Raw genomic sequence first — 14,661 nt, 5'->3', positions numbered from 1 at the left:
TTTGGCAGATCTTCAGAAGGAATTAAGTGTTTAAGTCTGGCTGATAATCCGATCATGGACAGAGATAGCTATGGCTCCCACAAAGATTTATCGGATCTGGAGCCATTGTGACTGGGATCGCATATAATATAATGTATGCAAAATGAACCACATATGGTGTATAATATGTGTTCCTGCAGCCGGGAAATCGGATAAGACTTCCATCCTCGGATAAGTGGCACTAGTGTATGGGGGCCTTTACAAGAGGCAGAACTGGGTTATAATGGGGAGCTCTCATATAGAATTCCCTGAAAACCCACCTCTTCAGGCAAGCCTATCATATTTAAGTACCACACACATAACCCTCTGAGGCACTTATGTATTATATAGCTTCCCTTCTGGAAATGCAACTTGGTGGGACTGCTATGCTATTACTGGTGCCTGTCCTTGTGTTTCCCTCCTATATCCCTATAGATTGTAAGCTTGCAGCAGGGCCCTCCTACCTCCAAGTCTGTCTGTTGTTACCCAGTTTGATTATCACTGTCTACTATTGTAAAGCGCAACGGAATCTGCTGCGCTATATAAGAAACTGTAAATAAATAATAAAAATAAATAAATATAGGAAATCACCTGGGAGTTTATTTTGAGCAATATACATTGAATTTACTTTTACTATTCTAACATGAAGTTATCAGCCCTCTTTTGATCTTGAAAGCTACCTTTACATATTACACTAGTTTCTATGTATATCTATGTAATGAATTTGATGCTACAGTATGTGTGATGGACATCTGCCAGTATTTCACACTCTTCTTGTACTAAACACGTCAAAGAGGCACATGATGTACTGAGGCAATGTGGTTTGACACATGTGTGCCTATGCTGCAACATTTTTAAAATTACAACATACCTAAGTGAGACAGTCCAGGATCTTGTAAGTGGTAATTAAAGATTAATCTCAAGCTCATTTCTATATTGTGTTGAGAGCGCTAGAAGTCATGCCTTGTCATCGATGGTGTAAAATTCAGAGTAAGGAGGGGATAGCTTACTCAGCAGATGTTAAAGCTTAAATCAAAATACAAGGAAGGCAATAAAAGCCTCTGCAAGAAAACTTACATTAAGTCGCTTCTGTTAGGTTAACTGCTTCCAGACATGTCGGCAGATTATACTCCTAGGAGAAGCAGGATTGACATCCATCCAACTATTGTTATGAAGACTGTCTGCCCTGCAAAATGAGTGAAAACAAACAGCGTGAATTACACGTTCACTAAGAATGTGTGAAAAGTAAAAATAGAACAGCAAGGCTCACACCCAGAGTGGAAAATAGATCACCACATAAGAGACCAGTATCAGAATGTATAAAAACAACAAACATTTTATATACATACACACACACTCAAATATATGACAAACATCAGTTGTAATTGGGTCAGATTGAACACTGGTTAGGTTGCTCATGGTAAATTATCGGAGGTCAAATGGAACATGATAGTGGGTGCCTGATGGATGGGACATCCCATTTCCTAAGTGTCATGGGCCGCACCGTCCACCATGTGTCACGGATGGAGTCGTGTGAGTTACAGGGACCACAGATGAATCAGGAGAAGTGGGGGTAAAACGAGCAGGTTTTTTTTTTTTTTTCAACATTCAATCTTTATTTCAAATTTTCATATTAATAACAAAGGAGTAAACAAAAAAAGAAGGGGGTAACAAAGGGAAAGGGAAGTGGGAATTGAGGGAGCAGGGCGTACAGAGGTATCGATGATTTAAAGTGCTAACAGAGGTAAAGACAAAGGACAAAAGATAAGCAAAGTACATCGAATATGTTAGACATCAGAGGCCATTGAAGGTGACTCGTTTAAATCAAAAGGAGAAGGCTGAGACTGTGACATGGTATGTGTTGATGGTGCTCCCTTTCCCTCTGTGACATAGACATGCCATGGGAGCCATTTCATAACAGGAGAAGAGAGTACTGTGGAGTAAGAGACACCTTTGGTCTCCATTTCAAAATTGAATTGAGTTTTAGAGACCACTTTGTCAAATGGGGGTATGACAGGGGATTTCCAGTGTTGGGCAATAGTGGCTCTGGCAGATAGTAGGATATGGCCTAAAACATAGCGGGCAGACTGGGGTACTGAGCTAGGGTACCAATGTAATAGAGCCACAGAGGGGTCTGGAGATAGTGTGAGACCGAGGACTTCAGAGATGAGGGTAAACACTTTAAACCAAAAAGACTGTATAATAGGGCAATCCCAAAAAACATGGAAAATGGTACCTTCATGGCTGCATAGGCGCCAGCAAAATTTAGAGGTAGCAGGCCATATTTTATGTAATTTAGCTGGGGTAAAGTACAATCTATGGAGTAATTTAACATGCATTTCAGCATGATTGGTACATTTAGAGAGGTAAAAAGAAGACCTATGGATAGTTTCCCATTGTTTGAGAGTAAAGGTGCGGTGGAGGTCATTCTCCCAATTCAGTTGAGCAGGGGACTTGACTAGTGAATCCGGAGGGGACAGTAAGTCATACCAAAAGGATATGGCCCCACGTGATGAAGCTGTAGTTAATCTCTTTAAAATATGGTCAGGGGGGGCATGGAAAGACTTTGGAGATCCACCCATCTTTTCTACCCAACGTTTAAGTTGGGAGTAATAAAACCAAGCTGAGGGGCCTAAGGGAAACTTTTCTCTAAGGTCAGAGAATGATAGAAGAGAGGATTGTGAAAAGAGGCCTGTAAGAGAGTCAATACCCAGGCTTTCCCAATAGGAAATATGGAGGTGAGGCAATAACATATCTAAGGCCCTAAGGGATACATTCCTAGTAGGGAGGGTACAATCAAAATGGCTAGAGTGTCTAAGGTCCCATACTCTCAAGGTGTCAAGAACAGAAGCAGGGGACAGAGGGGAATTAGGTCGAAGGTGTCGGGGTAACCACAGAAGGTCAGCAAGTGGAAAGCCATGATAGAGGGCACGTTCCAAGTCAACCCAAGGTTTAGAGTGAGGTGGGAGAGACATATCACATAATTGGGAGAGTAAGGCTGCTTCATGGTATCTGTTCAGATCAGGAAGGGAGAGACCCCCTTGTGGCCGAGAGCGGGTCATACGAGTGTAAGCTAATCGGGGGGGCTTACGTTTCCACACATATGTCAGCATCAGTCTTCTCATCTGGATCAACAGTTTACTGGGGACAGCATAAGGGATAGCACGGAACAAGTACATTAATTTCGGAAGTAACATCATTTTATATGCTGCTAGCCGGCCTAACCAAGAGACCTCGTGATTCATCCAGGACTCAGCTAAGGTAGTCAACTGGGTCAGCAAAGGAGTATAATTAACTGTATGAACATTTTGAATATTGGAGGGAATAGAAATACCTAAATAGAGCAGGGAAGTATCTTTCCAGTTAAAGGGAAAGCGTGATTTCAAGGACTTTACGATCTGAGGAGGGATATTAATGGGGAGGGCATCTGACTTAGTGGTATTCAGTTTATAAAATGAGGCAGCACTAAAGCTATCCAGTATGTTATGAAGTGAAATTAACGAGGTCTCTGGGTCAGTTACAAACAATAAAACATCATCAGCAAACAGACACAGTTTATGAGAAGTATCACCAATCTGTAAACCGGGGAAATTGGAGGATAATCGGATCATTTGGGCAAGGGGTTCAATGGCCATAACAAACATAAGCGGTGAGAGGGGGCATCCTTGTCTAGTTCCATTAGAAATTTGGAAGGGCGAGGAAAGAAAGCCATTACTATAAACTCTTGCTGAAGGACCAGTGTATAGGGCAAAGATAGATCGTATAATGTCCCCCTGGAGACCGAACTTGCATAGTACCCGGCGCATATATTCCCAGTGCAGGCGGTCAAACGCCTTTTCGGCATCGAGAGAGAGCAGGAGGAATTGTGACTTGGTGCGTGACGCCCATTTAATCAAGTCCAAGACCCTACGGGTATTGTCAGGGGCCTGACGACCAAAGACAAAACCAACCTGATCTGGGTTTATTAATTGTGGGAGTAAGGGGTTTATACGGTTGGCTATTAGTTTGGCATAAATCTTTAAATCAGTATTTAAGAGGGCTATAGGCCTATAGTTTTTACATTCCGATGGGTCTTTATCAGGTTTCGGGATAGTTACAATCTGCGCCTCAACCATTTCTGCAGGAAAAGATCCTTCACTAGATGCTGCAGTATAAAGCTTTAAAAGAAGCGGGGAGAGGAGCTCATCAAAAGTTGAGTAGAAGGAGTTTGTAAAGCCGTCTGGGCCAGGGGCTTTTCCCTTTGGTAACTGTTTAATCACAACTTCAATCTCTTTCATGGACCATGGACTATTCAAAGAGGCTAGGGTCTCCGCATCTAAGGAGGGGAGTGGGATAGAGTCCAGGAACGAGGAGATAGTAGCAGCTGATGGTTGTGGGATAGTAGTGTCCTCATGAAGATTGTATAAATTAGCGTAAAATTCAGAGAATAAGTTGGCGATATCAAGGGGATTAAGACACTGCTTACCAGAGGGTGTGGTGAGGCATTTAATACGGCTGCGGGCCTGACGGCTACGAAGTTTTCGTGCTAACAAACGGGAGGCTTTATTACCAGCAGTGTAAAATTTGTGACGGAGGCGGGTAAGGGCAGCTTGCATTCTTGTCATAAAAAGTTTCTGAAGTTGGGATCTCACCACCTGTAGCTGTTTTCGCAGTGCTCTAGTGGGATGGGTCTGGTTCTGAGACTCTAAGGACCGAAGAGTGGACTCTAGATCAGCCTGAGTTTTTCGAGAGCGAGCTTTAAGCTGAGCCCCCTTCTGTATAGAGGTGCCACGAAGTACAGCTTTTAAGGCACACCAATAGGTGAAAATTGAGGTGTCCTCTGGGGAGTTAGTCTGTATATACAACTTCAAGGAGTCCGTGAGGGCACCCAGAGTCTCAGGATCAGAGAGTTGATAGTCAGGGAGTCTCCAAGGGCGAGTGAAAGGGCAACGGCAACCCGTATCCCAAGTCCATAGGACGGGGGCATGGTCAGACCAGGTAATGGGGAGGATTTCAATTCTCTTAGTGTATTGGAGGGCAGTTTTATCCAAGAGGACAAAATCAATTCTGGAGTAGCTATTGTGTACAGAGGAAAAGAAAGTGAAGTCTCTCTCCTCAGGGTGGCACGTGCGCCAGGCATCATACAAGTCAAACTCCGCAAGCAATTTCCTAAATGCTAGTGAGGGGCCCATATCCCGGGGGGAGGTATGGCGATTTTGGGATTGTGATCTATCAGTCTTAGGGTCAAGGACTAGATTAAAATCGCCCATCAATATAAGCAGTCCTTGTCGTACTTTATATATTTCTTCAAAAGTTTCACGTAAAAAAGGTACCTGACGGGAGTTTGGGGCATAAAGTGAAACAAGCGTAACCAAGGTGTCATCTATTAGACCTGTAAGAATCAAAAAACGACCACTTTTGTCCTCGACCTTGCGATGTAAAGTGAAAGGGGTATTTTTGTGAAACAAGATGGCTACTCCGTTGCGTTTAGCTGGGCCATTAGCAGTATAACATACAGTGTATCTATGATCTTTAAAAACAGGGGGTGAAGATGAGGAGAAGTGTGTCTCCTGGAGAGCAACTATATTAGCTCTATATTGGTGAAATGTAGAGAGGGCTAGTCTACGCTTCTGTGGGGAATTAAGCCCCTTCACGTTAAGGGAAAACAACTTAACCATTGGGCAATTGGAAAACGGAGCAGGTTATCAAAACCTCAATTACGCCTGCCATAAAACATGGGGGGTGGGGCAATAAAAAAAAAGGGAGAAAAAAAGTGGAGGGAATAAAGAACCCAAAAGGCCCAGTATATCGGGCCACAGTAGTTGCCGAAGAAAACAGTATCGGCAACATGGTTAACTGGTGGAGGCGGGTAGAACATGCCTCCCACCCATGAGACCATGCTAAAACACAGAGAAATCAAAGCAAAAAAAAAAAAAAAATCAACTGTACGATAAGCGGTGATATGCATAGTTCACATCAAACATAGCTGTATAGTAGTAAGAAATAAGGCACATCATGGCAGTACAATGAAATACAAAAATAATCTTATTGCTACCTGAAAATTATGCAGATAAGACGGCAACACTCAAAACAAGAGAGCCATAACAGAGACAGTCAGGTTATTAAATGGGTATATGTAAAGATTAGTGGGTCAGTAAAAGTCTATAACCAAACAAGAATACTTGCGGACCAGCCGACAGGGAGTACCACTTAGAAGTGGCTCACGGGAGTGTCAGATCCAGGTCAGCTGATCCAGGATGGACGAGGGAATAGAGTCATTCACTGTTCCAAGAAAAAGAGTTCCAACTTGAGTATGTAGTGTAGTCAACCCACTTGTGTCCAGTCGGGTTGGATAGGAAGGCGATGAGATGTTGAAGCAACAGATACAGGGATGTCCCATTCCTGGAGAAGTTTTACACCAGCCTCCAGAGACGAGATGACAAAAGTAGAGCTGTCCTTCCGCACCAGTAATTTAACTGGGAAACCCCATCGGTATGGTATATCCTGGGCACGAAGAGCTGCTGTAATAGGCTGAAAGGATCTTCGCTTGGTTATGGTATGGATTGAGAAGTCAGGGAAGAGTTGTAGATTGCCCAAGACGTCTGCATCTTCCACTTGGCGAGAGGCCTTGAGGATGTCTTCCTTGATGTGGAAGAAGTGTAGGCGTAAGAGGATATCTCTGGGAGAGCCACTAGGGGCAGAGCGGGGTTTGGGGAGTCTGTGTATACGATCAATCAATAGATTGTTATCATCAGCCGAGGGCAACAATTTCTTGAAGAGCGAGACAGCAAAGTCACGTAGGCCATCAGCGGGCACAGACTCAGGAACTCCCCTTATTTTAACATTGTTTCGTCTTGATCGATCTTCCAGATCCGCCAGTTTATTCTTGACCATGGAAAGCTCTTCTAGGACTGAGTTATGAGAGGAGAGGAGGTCATTATGAGAAGAAACAAGTTCTTGCATTTTAGTCTCCAGATTGTTGGTGCGATCTCCAATAGCCGTCACCTCACCACTAAGTTGAGTAATGGAGGATTGTAGATCAGTGGAAAGGTCTGAACGGAGTGCTTGAAGCATCTGATGGAGTGTGCGGACTGTTAGCGGAGCGTCCGCGGGGGGTCCAGGGCTGGGTTCAGTAGTGTCTAGTGAGGCCGTTGCAGATGCAGCGGGCAAGCGAGATTTTACGGTTTGTGCTGTCTCAGGAGTTCGATGGGGGGCAAATTTAATAGGGGGTGCCAGAGCGGATATCTTGGTTTTTTTACCAGGCATGATGGCCCTCCAAGGAATGATACAATGGGTAGAGGTGTCGGGCAGGAAGATTACTTATGGTTCAAGAGCAGGTAGTTTAAATCAAAAAGGTCTCATGGGTGTGGAGGATCTCACATAGTCATTACGGATACATTAGAGATGCAGGGTGGGCCCCGGGTAATGCCCGGTTGTGAGCAGAGGGGAGTCAGACGCAGTAGAAGCCCGCCCGCCCGTCTCAGAGCACCGGCAACAGGCGCCCAGCAGTACTCACGGGGAGGGCGCACGGCACACAGGCGGTGGGAGGAGCAGAGTCCGGCCGTCTGATGATCGCCCAGCTGTGCAGGAGGTACAGGGGTTCCCGGCCTGGTGGGGGAGAGAAGGCCGCAACCTGCGAGGACGGGGGAACCCGTCCCCCGGCTCCGCAACGCTGAACTCCCCGGTCACTGGGTATGTAGAGGGGATGGGTGATGGCGGTGCAGGGGTCCAGAGGTAGCTTAGGGGGGAAGGAGAGCCCTTTTGGAGTCGATTTGTGCCGGAGCTCCTGCCCTGCACGTCCGTCCAGCTAGCTATCCAAGCCACGCCCCCAAAAAACGAGCAGGTTTAATGAATGATTTTTTCATAAATGGAGAACAATGGAAAGCACTCAAATACTTCTTTGAGGTTTACGGGAGAACAAAATATGAGGCAATAACTTCTTGAGTAGTAAATAATACCAAGCAATAAGTTCTTGCGTAGAAATAATATGCAGCAATAATTTCTTGTGTAATAAATTCAGGGAGTTGATGATGGAATATGGAAAAGACTGCGACTGTGGAGGAGACCAATGGGATTGCTTGGTTAAACGGAGAAGACTGGAGTATGGAATGGACCCGGTAGGAATCGGTCGGAGTGGACCAGCAAGAGCGAATCGGGTCGGACTGGAACTTGCATTGAGAAATGTCCTTGTTGGACCGAAACGTCACCAAACCTGTTGAATAAACATTTGGATTTCTTTGCATCATATACACTGTCTGCAGTAGATTAAGGCTACAAGAACTCACCAAGGAGTTGGTTCCTGAACCAATGCGTAAGTTCCACCAATCTATTGGTGTCAGTGTTGACAATATTGTGGTCAAACAAGAGGTTATTAATCGGGGCTGCCTATGCTTTTAACCTTGACTAATGTTGGTAGTTTTGAATGTGGATATTGTGGATATTGTTCTATGGCAAATTTAAGAGATTCTAACTTTTTTTTACGCAGTTAAACAAGAACCACAGTAACATGGGTCCATTGTGATTTAAATTATTTTTTTTTTTAAATCATATCATATCATGATTTAAATCAAATTGATTCAAATCAGCACACCATGCAGATAACTAGAGAGTGTCATGGACTACCATGGCAACCACAGGCACATGAAGTAGTGATCAGAGAGGAATTGAAAAGGCCGTATAAAACTCATACATATTTTCCCTGCAGAGATATTTTTTAAAAGGAGATAATGGGCTGTACTCAATTGTTTACCCCCCCCCCCCCAGCATTTCAGCTTGCTATCCTCGGGGGTGGTGAGCTGAAATGCGCAAATGTGTGGCTGAAATTGACCATAATGAGCAAGATATGCACAAAATAAATGATCACTTCAATATCGCCCTACAATCTCCCATCATTTTAGATGGGAGATCGGGCGTGAAATAACAATGACTTGTGAGACACAGTTATGAAAAATGACAAACAGATGAATGACTATGTAAAGAAACAAAAAATCTGCTGTATTAAGCAAGATAACCAGTAATACAGGCACTGGATAAACATTGATATGCTAGAGTACATATTTAATTTGCATTTGTAGTATTTATTTTCAGAATTATGACAAGTTTAAAAAAATTCTGCATTTGTGCAAAGACTTTTTAGATTGCAAACTTACTATTATGGTAGAAATAATGTTATGCCACAGAGTTGGATTAATAATGGGAAGTAGAACTATGAACGCTGATTTTTACAATAGATCTGTCAATTAATAAATCTAGATAACAATTATTATTCATTAATTCTTCCAAATGAAACAACAAATTAGAACCTTCAGCAAATGTTTCCATAACAACCTTTTTCTTTATTTATTAAAGCATACAATTGTACAGGTTGAGTATCCCTTCTGTAAATATCCCTTATCCAAATTATTCCGAAAACCATAGTCTCCCAAAAAATGTGTTTGGTAAAAACCTACTGGGTACATCAGTAACTGGCACTACTGGGCAAGTTATATGTAATTGGTACTAGATATGTGCAAGACAATGATTGCTTAGCATTCAAATTCAGTGTCTATGATTGTAAACAAACTTTGTTTCATGTTTTAAAACCTTGTTTCAAGCACAAATAAAATACATTTATGTGTATTTCATGTGTTTGATGTGCTTATACAATAAATGCAAGATACCTCTAGATACCTCATTGGAATATTAAAAAATATCTGAAATACAGAATAATCCGATGTTCAAAATGCTTATGATCCCGAGTATTTTGGATAAGGGATACTCAACCTGTATTACGAAAAATGTAATATATTAGGCAAACTATCCAGAATTAAGATTATAGGAATGCTTAAGGCCCGCTCAAAACACCAAATTTGATCGGCTTTCAGATCAAAGGGAGCCGGGGGGGGAGGGGGGGGGGCGGAAGGCAGGGAGATGGAAGCCTCCGTGCCTGCGTATACTAAACGCTCTATTTGCATCTAATCAAAGATGACCAGCTAATTCAGCCCCTCTAACTTCTTACCTCATAGAATGGATTATTCTTATAACTTACTAACACAACATACATTGTAATATAAAAACAAAACAATAAAACATTTCGAAATCACTGGCCAGGCTGCTGTATATAAACTTGCATTACACATTAAATGGCAAGCGTACAAAATAATACACTTTGGGTTATTTATTACATCCTCCTATGAATATTTTACAAGGAGAATTTCCCACAATTGATTGCTAGTATAAAATAATTTCTTAATATGTGAAAACAATGCCTCAGGGCTAGGTAAGGTCATTGTGATAAAAATCAACATGATCTCAAAATGACTTTATCTTTTCAAGACCTTACCTGACTGCATTCCTCAGATTAATTTGAAATGGTAAACCCCTGGGAACCTCTCTATCATCCAAAAACTCAGGAATATGGGGGGAGATAGTTTCCTAGATGTTATGTGGGGTATTCAATCCCAGACGAACTTTCCACCAGGTGGAAATATCGTACATTTCTGACAAAATAAGGTCAAATTGACATTAAACCTATTCTTTGAATGTTTTTCTGACTGTCTGAATAGATTCTGACAGTCGAAAACTCTGTGGAACAGCAAAACAGGCCGCTGATAGTTGAAACCGTCCATAGATTCAACAATTCAGTGGCCATTTTCAACAAAGCCAAATCTGCATGTGGGTAGTCCCAGCCATTGAATAATGATGGATGATATTTCCGCCTGTGCTAAACTTTATTATTAAGTGTTGCAATTAGCGGCAATATTCATGCCAGGGAATTTTCTTAAATTATCTTAAATTTTGCCTCTCCGACTGGGATATGAGCAAGTCCAAATTTATCCACCACAATTTCACCCTTCACCACTCTCTGACAACCCAAACTTCCCTCCAAGACACTCTACTGCTTAACATAGGCTGCAAATCAGAACAACTGCATCCCATGACCATGGCTCTTAACAGCACCTAGTAGAAATGCCTTCCTTTAAGACCCCTACTCTGAGTTTTCCTGTGTAAAAAACAAAGGTAAAGGTCTAATAAACATAAACAGGTATATTCAATGCAGCCAGCGAGGTTTTTATGGCGAAAATGGCTTTTTTTCAGCGAGGATCACCGAAAGAAAGCCATCCTTGCAGTTTAACCTGGCATGGGGTTTTTATGGCGAGAATGGCTTGTTTTCAGCGAGGATCACCGAAAGCAAGCCATCCTTGCCGTTTAACCCCTTTGCCGGCTGATCGCCTTATTCTAAGTTCAGGGGAAATCCGATTCCCTCGAACGATCAGGTCTGTCGCTAATGCAATGAGCCCGCTACATATAGCTGCCCTTGCCCTTTTGACGGCCGCCCTTGCTGTTTCCACCTCGCTTTTTAGAATTTGCAAGGTGGAAACGGTCAGTGCAGGGGAGTCCCTTGAATATGGAGGGCAGGTTATGACGGCGAGCAATAGGCACTGCACGTCGTCATAGCTTATCTAATCAGCATTGAATATACCCTATAAGCTGGTAGTAGACATCCCAAAACCTTAGCTATGTTTCTATCCTCTGATCAGACTATCCCAACTGTGACAAGAGGGGCACTTTTTTCAGCATTTGGTGGACTTGGACTTGTTCTGGCCTTTTCCTGAGCACTGCACATTCTAGTATTTCTTCTAACCAATACCAAAAGACCCCTGGACATTGTTGCACTGTTAACCCCCACAAAATTTCACAAAACTTACTAAAAATGGATATCTATTAGCCTCACTCCTGCAAAGGCTCAAACAGCCCAAAACTGTAACTAACAGGAACCTTCCATTATCATTTTAAAATTTCATGATATATTCACCTATAAAAGGAAAAATTAGACCATTTATGCTGTTTGAACCCTTTGGCATTAATCCAATCAACTCTTGACTCTTGAAGAGTATACTTGGGTAAATGGGTAGTGTGAAATATATTTGTGTAAGGAATATCTCTGACTATATGCTCCTCCGACTACTAGGAGTCTCTGTATTTGCAAGATTGCACTTAGTTTTGCCCTTTTCCAAGATGGTCGGTTTGGAATCAAAGAGAAGCCATCTTGGATCCTGTTTAGGCCTAAAAATGCACTTCCTGGATCTAATCCCTGCCTGAGTATTCTGTTTGCACAGCTCCTGCTACCTGCCACACTCCTCTACATTGGACTACCCTCCTGTGTACCGAACCGGCTTACGTCTGATCACCCTCCTGTGTACAGAACCGGTGCAGTTGGTATTTAACATTATTTACCTGTGCATAACATTTGCCCCCGGCAGAGACCCAACAACGCCTGGAAGGCTTCACAGAAGCCGGAAAGGCTGCTGCTGGGTTCCAGTTTCTAGCAATGGGGACCATATCACTGCCGTCTATAGATGTCATAAGCTGTAAAGAAGCACACGTTTTATAAGTACTGTGAGCAGGATAAACTCCTTAACAAATGCTAAAGTGGATATGGCTCATTGTTTTATTGTTTATTACTGTATTAGCAAATATACTTTAATACTGCCAAACATAGATAAAGACATCAATAAGGGAAAACCTTGAATGGAAATTGACACCTTTTATTAGCAGTATTTAACATTTTCAATGGTGCGTCAAACATTGAAATAACAAACCACAAAAGTACAAACACATTTATTTTATTAGTCTACTGTATGTTGTGTAGTCAATGTGTGCCTACTGCAGCTTCAAGTGCTTAGCTCTTAGTAATAGTACTTGGAAAGAAGAGTCACTTTAAACATTTTAATGAAAAAAAAATTAGAACGTGAAAACTTCCTTCCTCCTACAAGTCGAGCTATATTTAAATACGCCACCTTCTTCTGGCAAGTTGTTTGTGCACTTGAATAGATAATGTGCAATGGAAAATATATTTAGGTGCAAAGGACAAGAAAAAGGGTACTTATGTAGTAACTGGGCTGCCGATTTTTTGATTGTATGCCTTAAGTTAAGGCATACAATCAGATGCGATGCGATGCGATATCGCATCGCATCGCATCCGATATCGCATCCGATATCGGATGCGATGACCCGATTTTTCCATAGGAATCAATGTTAAAATGATTCCTATGGAAAAATGGGTCCTTTTCATACCCCTACTATCCAAGTGGGCATGGAGTTGGATATAAACCTGTGGCGAGCGTAGCGAGCCACCGAGCCCGAAGCGTGGCGAGCGAAGCGAGCCCCGCGAGGGGACGGTATTCGTCCCCTCGCGGGGCTCGCTTCGCTCGCCACGCTTCGGGCTCGGTGGCTCGCTACGCTCGCCACAGGTTTATATCCAACTCCATGCCCACTTGGATAGTAGGGGTATGAAAAGGACCCATTTTTCACATTGAATTCCATGTTAAAATGGACTCAGTCCATTTTAACATTGATTCCTATGGAAAAATCGGGTCATCGCATCGCATCGCATCGCATCGAATCGCATGGTCGCATGCGATGCGATGCGATCTCCCGATCCGACCCGATTTAGAAATCGGCAGCCCAGTTACTACATAAGTACCAGAAAAAGAATATGCTTTATGAAGATCACGAGTGTTCTGGACAAGCTAGGATGGATAATCATTTCCAAGGGCACTTTGCTTGGCTGTTGCATCTGAGAAACTCATACATGATGCTATCTTAGTGGAACTAGAAGCACTACAATTCCCATTATGTTATGTCTACTGAAGTTAATTATAATGTTCTTCTTTTGCATTTGATGTACGGTATATTAAAGAACATTGGCCGTGACCACGGGTGGCCGTTGTTGTCGGTACACACTGAACGATATCGGACTCCCATATCATTCAATGACATCAGCGGGTCCCGCTAAACATGCAGGTCGTTTGGCTATATTGTCAAATTGACCTTCATGTTTGGAAGACATCAATCAACGTTAACGAAGTGCGGGAGTGGGGTTTGAGCGATGTTTGCAATATCCCCTTGTGTGTCTGGGGCTTTAATATCAATAGATGAAGGAGAATACTGTATATTTTCTAACAGTAAATAATATTATGAGTTTTAAAGCATTTTAAAGGGGGAATTGAATTGTTTTGGGTGCCTAATTTTCCTGTCTGAATAGGAGTTTAGACTCCTAAACAATTATCACAATTCCATTGTTGTTTGGGTGCACATTAACATCATGCATGGGGCACCCAAACAAACAGACAGGGTTTAGCTGTAGAAAGTCCATTTGCATGTGGCCAAACAGGCGAAAAATCAATTGATGGTCGCCAACCATCTAATGATTTTTTTTACCTATTCGCAAATAAAAGTCAATGTAGACTGACTTTTGGACTTGGAAATGGCCGAAGTTGGGGTGGGTGCTGAAGTCATGTGCACTTGACTGGTACAGGGAATGTAAAAATAACAAAAACATGTTTATGTCTTCAAAATGTGCTACTCCCATTTACCTATTTTATATTACTGGAGTAAGGCTGGCCATACACATGTATGAATTCTACCCTCAGAGAAGTCGCATGTAATCCCCCATTGAGCCGCCCGGGACCTTCCCGGATGGCAGAATGGCATGTGATATATATCGGATGAGGTATTTTTGCATATGATATATTGCATGCAATCCCAGCCAAGCCTTCCTGGCAGGTCTCTCTACATGGGACCGTGCATCGCATTGTGGGCCTGATTCTGGTTCACTCGCAAAAGCAAACGTCTTCTTTAATGGAAGAAACCATGTGCACTGTAAGGGGGGCAGATGTAACT

At 42.6% G+C, this 14,661-nt stretch overlaps 1 protein-coding gene across 3 annotated transcripts in view; it reads right to left on the bottom strand.

Annotated features, from left to right (window-relative positions):
* OTUD7A (OTU deubiquitinase 7A) overlaps nucleotides 1–14,661 on the bottom strand; it is a 260,840-nt gene that overhangs the window by 176,493 nt on the left and 69,686 nt on the right. For all 3 annotated transcript variants that reach the window (XR_014473489.1, XM_083183759.1, XM_083183758.1), the window contains exon 2: nucleotides 1,096–1,204. The gene's annotated coding sequence lies outside the window, so the exon portion shown is untranslated. The remainder of the gene's footprint in view (nucleotides 1–1,095; nucleotides 1,205–14,661) is intronic.

Source organism: Crinia signifera, chromosome 4, assembly GCF_055691185.1.
Source record: "Crinia signifera chromosome 4, ASM5569118v1, whole genome shotgun sequence".
Classification (NCBI taxonomy): domain Eukaryota; kingdom Metazoa; phylum Chordata; class Amphibia; order Anura; family Myobatrachidae; genus Crinia; species Crinia signifera.
Note: the sequence above shows the minus strand (reverse complement) of the source record. Positions and strands in the feature narration are given on the sequence as shown.